This window comes from Rhipicephalus microplus, chromosome 4 (assembly GCF_043290135.1).
Source record: "Rhipicephalus microplus isolate Deutch F79 chromosome 4, USDA_Rmic, whole genome shotgun sequence".
NCBI classification, from domain to species: Eukaryota; Metazoa; Arthropoda; class Arachnida; order Ixodida; family Ixodidae; genus Rhipicephalus; species Rhipicephalus microplus.
Genome location: NC_134703.1, coordinates 80,252,564 through 80,264,863, shown reverse-complemented (window position 1 = coordinate 80,264,863; position 12,300 = coordinate 80,252,564). Strand labels below are relative to the sequence as shown.

At 45.3% G+C, this 12,300-nt stretch overlaps 1 protein-coding gene across 1 annotated transcript in view; it reads left to right on the top strand.

Annotated features, from left to right (window-relative positions):
* Positions 1–325: 325 nt before the first annotated feature.
* The window catches only part of LOC119172741 (facilitated trehalose transporter Tret1), a 33,234-nt gene continuing 21,259 nt past the window's right edge, over positions 326–12,300 (top strand). Inside the window, exon 1 of the mRNA XM_037423888.2 lies at positions 326–486. The gene's annotated coding sequence lies outside the window, so the exon portion shown is untranslated. The remainder of the gene's footprint in view (positions 487–12,300) is intronic.

Sequence of the window (12,300 nt, the reverse complement as noted above, 5' to 3'; positions counted from 1 at the left end):
ATGTCGCGCGGCGTTCTTTGTCCCTCACTCACTGCCTCTCTCTCTCTCTCTGTAAGTGTTAGAAACCCAAACTTGGAAGATTTTGCCAGCCGCGTGTGACCGCGCGTGTGGGATCGTTTTTATCGCCCGTTTGCTCCGCACACTCGCAATAAGCAACAACGAAGTAGGAAAGAGGCATGATTCACAGCACACAACAAGCAGAGCGCCTCCCCCGTAGAGAGAGAGAGAGAGGAGGGGGAACCATATCGCGTCTCCTTTTTATGGGCGATAATGCACGTCAAAGTATCGACACAATGGCACAGAGAAACACAGGCGATAGGAAGAGCTCAGTTATCTCGGTGTTAGGCGTTCCGGCCGATAGCTGAGTTCTGACGACACTGCACTCTTCATCGCTCACCTGGCCGTCCGCGCACGCATGGATACGCGAGCACCTGCATCGACTGGTTTTCTTTCTACTTCTGAAAGCTGAGGAGACCTCCCAAGAAGGTGAGTAAATGGCTTGACCCTTGTTTTCGTGAATCGAGTCGTTTTTGTATAAGATAGCGCGATTACTCGTGTTGCTGACTTTGTGCGCCTCCTGCGTCCAGCCTGTTTAGACATCCGCATGCTTTTCGACGCAAGCTGCGATACCACATGTTATTCCTTGGACATTTGAGCGACATAAATAACCCTGTGATCCTATTGCCTTCATTTTACTGATGCGTAGGGACAACGTTAGTCGATACGCATGGGTTCTTCCGCTTCACATATAGAGTTAGGAGTGGAAGCACTGCGATGGCATACCTCATATCGGACGTTGACGGCAACTCACCAGCGGGCCAGAGTAAGGGGGTTTGTGTGCGCTTAAGCAATAGCAAAATGACGATTGCTGCCGAAGAGGCTTGATTGCATGGCGTGGCACGGCACAAAGACAAGAGGCACGTTACTGACCCGGTAGTGAAATTTACCCCGTCGACTCGCTGTGACACCATTGAATCAATACGCCACGTCGCATACCGGGAAACGTGTTAAAGTTCTTTGAAGTTTGTGACGTCACGTATCCTAAAAGTAGGTGCAAGTGGTGCTCTGTTTACAACGCGGAAATCTGAAGGGTGGCGACCGCTGTTTCGTTCCCACATTGCAATTGAATGTCCCTGAAAAATCAAAGGGCGTAAATCTATTAGAATTTAACCATGCCCGCTCTCTTGTTGCCGGAGTCTCATGCACGCGGCCTGTAGGCCGCATGTGACCCGAGGCTTCACAAGCAATGAAATGTTTGTCACTTTGCTACACGGCCAACTGGTATTATTTATTCGCGTATTATGATTATTAACGCTTTATTCGGGTAAGCTACGAAGACGGGACTGGCCTCAATCATTTTTTTTTTCGTGTGGCACACCATGCGGTAACCACGTGTTAAACCAGAATAGTCGACCGACTACTTCATAAAGTACAGATTCTGGCGACCAGAATCTGTACACAATGAAGTATTCATTCGACAGTTTTGGTTTAACGCATGACCGAAATAGACATGTGTCTCGCATCCTGTTAAAAAATGTCCTTTTCGAGAATGATACATTGGTACACGAAGGCCCTTTTAAAAAAAGCATCGTTAACCAATTCACCCCCCCCCCCCTTTCTGCTTGCTTGACCTTCTCCACTGTCGGCCCTTCCGGGACTAAGTTTTTTTTACTGCAGTCTGCTAGGTGAGACAAGTTTGCAACCTCTACTTTATAGGGTTGTTCTTTGTATCACTAGGTGAAAGACAGAATTATTAACGGCAGGAATAGTGCATAGGCCTAGCTATTCATCGTTTTCATTACTACTGTACACTGGGTCTGCGTTTATATGGAGAGGGCGAAAATCACCGCATCTCCCCTATTGTAAATCATGGCGAGTGGCGAAGCACTAGGTATCGTATACCGGCATGTCACCGTACGTCAACCGTGCATTGGCACTGCGAATGGAGATTGAGTGACGTAAATTGCATATATATTTAAGTGTACTTATTTGGTTCCTCTTTAATGCTCTCGTATTTTTAATCCTCTTGTTATACAGGTGCACCCGCTTATAGCAATACTGAAGTAACACGAAAAGTTTATTGTTGTAACCGATAATTGATGGAAGTGGGCTGCTCGAAAAAAGCAAAATAGATGGGCAGAAATCTCTTGTGGGGAGACTATAATATCGGCTGGGATATGCCAACTGACTTCAGTGATAAGGCTGCTTCTTAGTTGAGTGATTTATGGTTTGTAAAGCTGTTTCTTGGTTGTCTCCAGTCATATAAACTACACCGTAGAGCGTGTTAAGACATTATAAGCTGCATGATTCAGTCGCTGTCAGTAGCGTCTACGTTCAAGTCACTGACTAGTGTAAAAAGTTTGCGCTTGTTCTTTGTTTGGTAATCATTATCGCAAACTACACACGTATATGCCGCCTTCGAGGAAGAAATGCCGCGAAGTTCTGAAGTTGTTTCCGACTCCGCGATGTAACCGTGTCGACTGACGAAGGAAATTTTTTTCGTACATGTAACTTGTAAATCAAAAACAAAACAAAGAAAAAACAGTACATTTGATAAATCAGCACTAAAACACCAACTTATATAGGTGTATCCGAATGTTATAAGTCAAAGGAAAATTAAAATAGATCAAGTTGTTCACATTTCGAAGAATGCCACTCATGCATGTGCACTATGGTGGACATTTCGTTATATGAATCAACTGGAAACTCCAGCGTTCCATTCCTTGCTCTGAATAAACGTGTGTGCTATCGTCGAAGAAAATCCTGTTCGCCGTGTGTTTCCAGCTGCTGATCGAGGTAACTCTATTCAATGAGGCGCATTTTCTAGACTGTGGAATCGGCGTCCTTGTGAGGCTTGTGGCGTACTTCCGCTAGATGGCGTCGCCGCAGCAGATACAAGGTTGCCGTAAAGACCAGTTTTGCCATCAGCCTACGTTCTGTTTTCATACGCACTGTGTGAAAGCCAAAGAGGTGTTGCACCATGTGGCAGACCTCTTTCGCAACCGAGTACTCGAACAAAGCATGTTGTGCCATTTCCTCTTTGCTGCTATTGCGACAGTGATCATTTTGAACGACTCCCCGTTGTGAGAACCTCTAACGCGTAGGCCATGCCCTCTATCTTCGCAACAAGTCAAACTCGCGCATTTTGTCAGGTACGCGATTGCAATGCCATCGTTTCCCTTTTGTCGTGCTGGATTGTTTCCTTTCCTCTTTGGTCAGTGTGTTACTTGCCACCATTTCACTTATCTCCTGCGATGAAACATCTTCCAGACGGCATGAACTTATTGATTCAACTGTTCTTTTTAAGCCTCTAGCAGCTCTTTGAAATTTAAGCGGAATTTCTGCTCAAGGTCCAATGTACAGAGTTGCCATGAAAGTTCCTTTTTGTGCACTAATCCAGTATATTATTACCCGAGGGTATTTCCATCATCGAAGAACTTCAGTGTTGTTTTCGCAGCAGATGTTCTCGTTAACGTTGGTATGAGTGGACGACCAAAGCCCCCATGACTTGCTGGAAGCTGTAAAAACTGCCTTTGACCTTTGCTAATTTTCCTCCGAAGCAGCGATGGCGTTGTGGTTAGAGCATCCGCCGCGCATGCAAAAGGTCCGTGGTTCAAATCCCGGTGCCACGCAGCTCCCAACCGGATAAAAAAAATCCGCGTGGTGATCGAACTGCATTACGAGGCCTGGGGTGCGGCCTCACCGGTAACAACCGCCGGGAACGCACTCCCTCACCAAAGAAGGATTGGTCATCCTGGTGCAGTATCTGGCCACTACCTCCCACATGCATACGTCAAATAACTCACGGCCCTCAGTCCCCAGCAGCTGTGAAGCAACTGACCATGGAGGCGGTCAGATCTGCAACGCAGCTGAGGGTGCTAAGAATCTCTGGATACGGACAGGCCGCCATTGGAACCTGAACTTGGCAACGTTTAGCGCTAGAACCTTATCTAGTGAGGGAAGTCTAGCTGTACTGCTCGAGGAGCTGGAGGGTGTTAAATGGGATATAATAGGGCTCAGTGAGGTTAGAAGGACAGATGAGGCCTATACGGTGCTACAGAATGGGCATGTCCTTTGCTATCGGGGCTTGGCTGACAGAAGAGAACTGGGAGTGGGGTTCCTAATTCACAGAAACATAGTTGGCAACATAGAGGAATACTATATCATTAATGAAAGGGTGGTAGGTATCGTAATTAAACTGAATAAGAGATACAAGATGAAGGTGGTACAGGCTTACGCGCCTACATCCAGCCATGATGACGCTTCAGTTGAAAGCTTCTATGAAGACGTGGAATCGGCAATGAGTAAGGTAAAAACACAGTATACAATACTGATGAGAGACTTTAATGCAAAGATAGGGAAGAAGCAGGTGGGAGACCAGGCAGCAGGAGATTATGGCATCGGTACTAGAAACGCCAGAGGAGAGCTACCAGTAGAATTCGCAGAACGCAATAATTTACAGATTTTGAATACCTTCTACCGAAAACGAGGAAACCGCAAGTGGACATGGAGGAGCCCTAATGGCGAAAATAAGAACTAAATAGACTTTATAATGAGTGCACACCCAGGCATCGTGCAGGACGTGGAAGTGGTTGGCAAGGTACGATGCAGTGACCATAGAATGATACGGTTTCGAATTCGCCTAGATTTGAGGAAGGAACGACAGAAAGTGATACGCAAGAAGCCAATCAATGAGCTAGCACTGAGAGGGAAAGTGCAGGAATTCAGAGTCTCGCTTCAGAACATGTACTCGGCTCTTAGTGAGGAGGCAAACCTTAGCATACATACAATGAATAATAATCTGACAAGTATCATTACGGAGTGTGCAGTGGAAGTTGGAGGCAGGGTAGTTAGACAGGACACTGGCAAGCTTTCCCAGGAAACGAAGAATATCATTAAGAAGCGTCAAATCATGAAAGTCTCAAGTACAACAGACAAAATAGAACTGGCAGAGCTTTCGAAGCTGATTAATAGGCGTAAGGTATCCGATGTAAGAAGGTATAACCAGGAGAGAATTGAACACGCTCTGAAAAACGGAGGAAGCGTCAAATCAGTGAAGAGGAAACTTGGGATAGGCAAAAATCGGATGTATGCACTAAGGGACAAAGAAGGCAAAATAACTACCAATATGGATAGGATAGTTAAAATAGCGGAGGAGTTTTACAGAGATCTGTACAGTAGCCGGGACAACCACGACTTTAATATTATAAGAACTAGCAGTAACCCAGATGACACCCCATCAGTAATGATAGAAGAAGTCAGAAAAGCTTTGGGCAAAGAGGCAAAGCTGCTGGTGAGGATCAGGTAACATCAGATCTGCTAAAAGAGGGATGACAAATTGTGTTAGAAGAACTAGCCACCCTCTTTACGAGGTGTCTCTTGACGGGAAGGGTACCAGAGTCTTGAAGAATGCTAACATCATCTTAATACATAAGAAAGGAGATGACAAGGACTTGAAGAATTACAGGCCGATTAGCTTGCTCTCTGTAGTATACAAGCTATTTACAAAGGTAATTGCTAACAGAGTAAAGAAAACATTAGAATTCAATCAACCAAAGGAACAAGCAGGATTTCGAACAGGCTACTCAACAATCGACCACATTCATACTATCAATCAGGTAATAGAGAAATGCTCAGAATATAACCAACCACTATACATAGCCTTCATAGATTACGAGAAGGCGTTTGATTCAGTAGAAATATAAGCCGTCATGCAGATACTGCGGAATCAGGGCGTCGATGAAGTTTATATAAACATCCTTGAAGAAATCTACAGGGGATCAACTGCTCCCATAGTGCTTCATAAAGAAAGCAACAGAATACAAAACAAAAAGGGTGTAAGGCAGGGGTACACAATCTCCCCAATGCTATTTACCGTGTGCTTACAGGAGGTTTTCAGAAGCCTAGAATGGGAACAGTTAGGGATAAGAGTTAATGGAGAGTACCTTAGTAACCTGCGCTTCGCCGATGACATTGCATTGCTGAGTAACTCAGGGGACGAATTGCAACTCATAATTACGGAGTTAGACAAGGAGAGCAGAAAGGTGGGTCTTAAAATGAATCTGCAGAAAACGAAAGTAATGTACAACAACCTCGAAAAAGAGCAGCGCTTCGAGATAGGTAATAGTGCACATCAAGTTGTAAAAGACTATGTCTACTTAGGGCAGGTAATAACCGCGGAGCCTAACCACGAGACTGAAGTAACTAGAAGAATAAGAATTGGGTGGAGCACATTTGGCAAACACTCTCGAATTATGACAGGTACATTGCCACTATCCCTCAAGAGGGAAGTATATAACAGCTGTATCTTGCCGGTACTTAGCTACGGAACAGAAACCTGGAGACTCACAAAGAGGGTTCAGCTTAAATTGAGGACGACGCAGCGAGCAATGGAAAGAAAAATGGTAGGTGTAACCTCAAGAGACAAGAAGAGAGCAGAGTGGATTAGGGAACAAACGGGGGTTAAGGATATCATAGCTGAAATCAAAAAGAAGAAATGGACATGGGCCGGGCATGTAGCGCGTAGACAGAATAACCGCTGGTCGTTAAGGGCAACTAACTGGATTCCAAGAGAAGGCAAGCGGGTTAGGGGGAGACAGAAGGTTAGGTGGGCAGATGAGATTAAGAAGTTTGCGGGTATAAATTGGCAGCAGCAAGCACAGGACCGGGTTAACTGGCGGAACATGGGAGAGGCCTTTGTACTGCAGTGGACGTAGTCAGACTGATGATGATAATGATGATGATGATGATGATGATGGTGGTGGTGGTGATTTTCCTCCACAGAGGAAGGCTCTCACACAATGGAGGCGAGGTGTCCTGTTACACGGCGAGGTAGAAGGGCAATGTGTGTGATGTAGAACGATGAAGAGCACGACTAAGACTTGATGACTGTTGCTTTGTGTGTTTATAAAAATGACATCATATCCACGGTGTGAAGATGGAGAGTGGGGCGAAGCTGGGTCCACACGCCGCTGCCGCGCTGCTTCGGCCTCTCGTTCTCGTACGCCGGGATCTTGGCGCTGCCGCGCAGCTTCAGGGCACGCTTCTGCCTCGCGCGCTCGCACATCGGGGTTCCGTATTCGACTGTGAGGCGCCGCCGCTTTCCGCGCACTCCACTCTGCAGCCTTGTCTATCCGCCCACCTGAACGCGCGGGCGCGCCAGAACGGCTTTTATTTTGCTACACCGCGCCCTCTAGCGTACGGTGCCGCCAACGAACACGCGATCGCCAACGCCTTCGTGTGACGTCATCCCTATTTTCTTGCGCACTCGAAAAGCGGGGTACCATCTTCGAGCGCGAGCCGCCGCTGCCTTGCGCGTATCACACTTTTTATCGGCAAACCGTGAATGATCCGCTGGCCGCGTCCGTCCGTCCGTCGTCTGTCTGTCTGTTTGACGCACGGATGGACAACGGACGCACGGACGGACGCGTGGAAGAACGCAGAGACGGACGCACGAGTAGACGGGTGGATGGACGGACGCACGAATGGACGCATGGACGAACGCACGGACGGACGGATGGGCACGTGAATGAACAGATGGACGCACGGAGGGATGAACGGACGCTCGCACGGATGAACGGAAGCGCGGGCGGACTGATGGACGCTTCACCCCACTCATCATCATAAATTTTATGGATATGCTGTGATTTTTATTATTTATCATACTAGTAGTAACGTCCTCTAGTATCGTACCATTTGCCTTTTTCAGCGTATATGCATTTCGTTAAATGTACAAGTACCGCCCTCCAGAGCCGGTTCAAGAGCTAACTATAGGTGGCTACATACGATTGCGACGGGACGCTCATCACACGTCTTGAGGAGCTTCGCTCCTAAAACGTGGCTAACAATCAGTACGAGATACTCGGCTATGAGAGAGCATAAAGCCATTCCGTGGTCCTCACATCTAATGAGGCCATGTCGACAAAAATTACGCCGTGAACGAGCTCTCGACGAACCACTGCTCATATCAACACCTGGAACGTTGGTATGCTTGAAAAACGTGTTAGACGATTCAGAGTACTTCGTACTCTAGTATGGGAAAGCGAAAGCGTTTCCGTAAAATATGTATGTACACTCGTCTGGTCAGAAAGAAGATAAAAACAATCTCCTATAAGAAGCAAGCGAAGGTGCATTCCTTCAGGATTTCTCGTTGAAGACAAAGTGACAGGCACGTCATTTTTCACATCTTAATGTTATCCTTTAAAATTGTGATAGTTAAATTTGTGATTTGTGGATTTTTGCAACATGTGCCTTCAAGTACTATTTGATTTCATCATTCATTAAAATATTGCAGGAGTGGTCTGAGTGCTTTTATCTGAAACTTAACTTCAATCATAATCGTTATCGCATCATATAAACTCATGTTTTGTCTATATATAGCAACGGTTTGTTATATGCCTTGATAGCGTACAGCGAGAGTCGACGACAAAGCTGTCCTGAGGTACTTCGTCCCTAAAATGTGGCTGATATCTCTCATATAAGAATCGGTATAACACACAAAAGTGAAACGTGTCTTCAGAGAAGTAGCAAAATGTTTACTGCACATTGATATATAATATCCTTGGGTGTTTAGTGGATACAGTACCGCTACGCGCTGACGTACCAATGTTGACGCCTGGTGAGACTACGTCATCACGACAAGCAATGACTCGTGACTGGGATACACTTTCCGGAAACACTGGATTGCACGCACCGGAGCATCGCGCAAATCGCACGTGAACCACAGGCGCTCACAGACAGAGCAAGCGAAACCCCGAACGGGTATTTACAAAATCGTTTTGTGTACTCGTAAGCCCGCTAAGGGTGGGTGACTTACGGGTCGGCGACCGTCCTGGGGATGTGCTTGGCATATAGCGCCGGGTTACCGAGCAGCGTACTGCTTGAAGGTTGCTTCGGCGAAGCTACAATAATTTCGGGCCTGCTTCGGTGTGTGTATGACAGCCAGTTGAGTCGTGGAGCTCTCAAATTCGGAAACGTGAGAGACAGAGTTCTCATGCAGCTCGAGTTGGGAACGCGCGAAGGCCCCCTGCTCTCCCCTGTCATGTCCCTCGTTGCACTATTCACTTTCACGGCGTTCGCCCTTTGGTGCCGTTGTGTTTCGGCGGCAGTTCTTCTAGTGGGCGCCATCGCACTCGTATCAGTAGACGGTGGAGAAACACCGTTGGTGCATGCGGAAGTTGCACACGCTAGCACAGCGCGAAATGCAAGGCACGCAACTGCACCGTCCCCGAGCCGTATCCCTGGTGGCCACAGAAGTTAGCTGCAGAACGTTGCCGAAGCTCATTGCAGAGGCCACGATCCGCTGTGCTGAGTTGGGCTAACGCCGCCTATGTGCGGTTGGTAGGGCACCCTGATTAAAGAACCTTGATGCCAGCGTCCGTTCAAATGCTGGCGTTGAGGCGCCGTACCGTGGTGCTGAGACTACATAAGCGTTCTGTGTCGGGGCTCGTTAGTGTAACACTGCAGCCTTTCTCCGCTCGTATAGGCGGCGTCACCACCCCGTCAAACCTGAAGTAACTGTACATGCTCCAGTAGGGACTATATACAGTTACTCTAGTCAAACCAACAGCGCAAGTTCAGAGAAAAGCAGTGCGAGATTTATAAGGTGCGCCTGAAGTACTTTTCCTATATGCGCAGGTGGCGCAATTTGTTAAAAGCCCGATATTTATTGGTGTGGACCCAGTGGTGATGCGTTTGACTCCCGAATCTCCTTAAATTGCAAAACGTTCTGGTTTATTGCTTTTCCTTATGTTCGTGTTAATTGTCACTACGTCGTATCCATGATGGAAGTATGGCAGCGAAGCCTTCGTGGACCCGGGCATAAAACACGTTCTTGTTACAAAACTTTATGCGAATCAACTGTTTGTCACAGCTTGGCACGAAAGGCCCCAGATGAAGATAACTGTAAAATGTTTGCAGATACTATTGGTGATCTTGCGGAAGTAAAGAACACCGATGAAAGTTGTTATTTGGTCGAACATAGTGGCAGGTTACTAGATCCAACAAGCATTTGAAGTAACACATGAAAGGAATTATGCCCTGAATCCCTTCCAAGGATAGATTTCTTGGAGAGTTTGCAACTCGTTGATAAATAAGTGCTTAGTGAAGAACAGCAAGAGAACAGAAATAAATTACCTGCCAGCTCACCTCATCTAACTTTCTAATTTGTGGAACATATCCCACTCCTTTTAACAGTTTTAAAAGCCAACTTTTTTTTTTCAGTGTTGTCTCCTGCTTTTAAGCAAACATAAGGCTGTTAATAAGTGCCCACACCATTCTGTTGCTTCGTGTGACTTGTCTGATATTGTTTCTGTTATTAAGACTATATTAAGAGTGGTGCAGATTGGTGAAAAAAGAGTATACCCCAGAGGTGACTCTGAATACCGCGGCCGCATCGTGTTATTAAAAAAGTACCAGCGAAAACTTACACGAACAGCGCCACTCTTCCGGCGCCATCGCATTTACTTATTATTAGCCTAAAATGTTCTGCACAGCCATTTCACGTACTACAACATAAAGTCCTCATTAAACGGTGCACAAGCTTCCTATCAACCGGATAAGCTAATGGTTTTCCTAGCGTGATCTGAATAGGTCTTTACGCTTTAGAAAGCTGACGCTTTCTTTTTTTTTTTAATGTCAGCATTTTAGCTATAGGACTGCCCATTATACGGTATGCTGCTGGTTATGTATACAATTTACAGACGTTGCCATTTGCTGATTCGTTGCCATAAACTACACTGTGCAAGATTATGTTTAAAACTGTTCGCGCGTACGCAAACAAGCTCACTTGATCGTTACATTGTTTATGAAGTCCACCTATGACATTTATTCACCTAATAATTCACGTAAGCATTTTGTGCTAATCATTGAAGCAACTTCTGAACGTTTACAGTTAATTTAGCTGTCCAAATTCTAACTTAACCGTTGAAAGTTTACTGAACCTTTCTCCGCTGACCTGCAAATGAGGCCAGGAAGTGAGAATATAAGGGCAAGTGAACGCCAGTAATGTGCCACAAGATTACGCATATGGGTCTCTGCATGTTAACAGGTCATGCACGCTTGATACGTCAGGGTGTTTGGCATTTGTTGTATTTCACGAGATAATTATCTAGGCACTGTAAGGAAACAGTCATATCCTAACAAACGTTCCTCCCTCATTGGTCTGGTAACAGACCTTGTAAATCATATGTTTGCTGCAGCTACTTTTCCATGTGTTCGAGAGGAATGAGGGCTCTCGTTAATGCAAAAGCCAGACAGGGCTATAGTAAATCTTAGGTGGTAATAGAGAGCACTTGCACGGTAGTTAGTCAGTGTTATATATTATTTCATGCTAGCCAACATTAGGCAAACTCTAGCAAGCACTATAATCAGTCGCAAGTCAAGAACATTGTGACTATTCGAAGTCAAAAGGCCCACCCCTCCCTTCCTCCAGCCAATGACATCGCCATGTCGTCGTGACGTCATGTAAGAACACGTTTTGGAAATTTAAGACAGTAATTCATATATATATATATATATATATATATATATATATATATATATATATATATATATATATATATATATATATATATATATATATATATATATATATATATATATATATATACACAAATGACAAGGAATGTGTAGCGTTAGTCGTGATAATTTTAAGTTATAGTTTTTTTTTTTGCCACAAACGTAGTGGACAACATTACTTTCTTTTGTGGAGCCTCCTATCTCGTCCAAACGGAACGGTGCGTTCACGACAGGCCACACAACGGCACTAAAGAAAAAAAAATGAGCATGCTCATTTGACTTCCAACTGTAGAAAGTGCAAACGTTATCCTGTCCTCATTGATACGTGTGTTTTACCTCAATATAGCACAGCCAGAGAAGCTCTTCACACCAAAAAAAAAAAAAAGGAAAGGGGTTAGATCAGTTAGACCTCACTATTCTTCTACAAAAGGAGATTCGCCTTACAACTGATACTAAGGGTGTAAATTATGACGCTGATGCTGAACTCTTGCACACTGTCACTATAGTTTGTAGCCGATACATATGTTGCATCGTGTGATTACCTGCAGTATGTTTACATTTTGCTGCGTAAATAAAACTTTCAGCTGATAGCCTGCACTTGTGTCATCGGCTTCTTTATTTATCGTGTTCGTGCGTGCACGCAATTTTATGTTGACACAAAAATACGTAATAAAATGAACGGGGGAGATATGGCCGCCGCAGCTCTTTTCAGAGCATCAGACACGTGAATGGAAGGTTTTGGTTTTTTTTTCGTCCACTCGAATTTCCCTATGCTTACTCCAT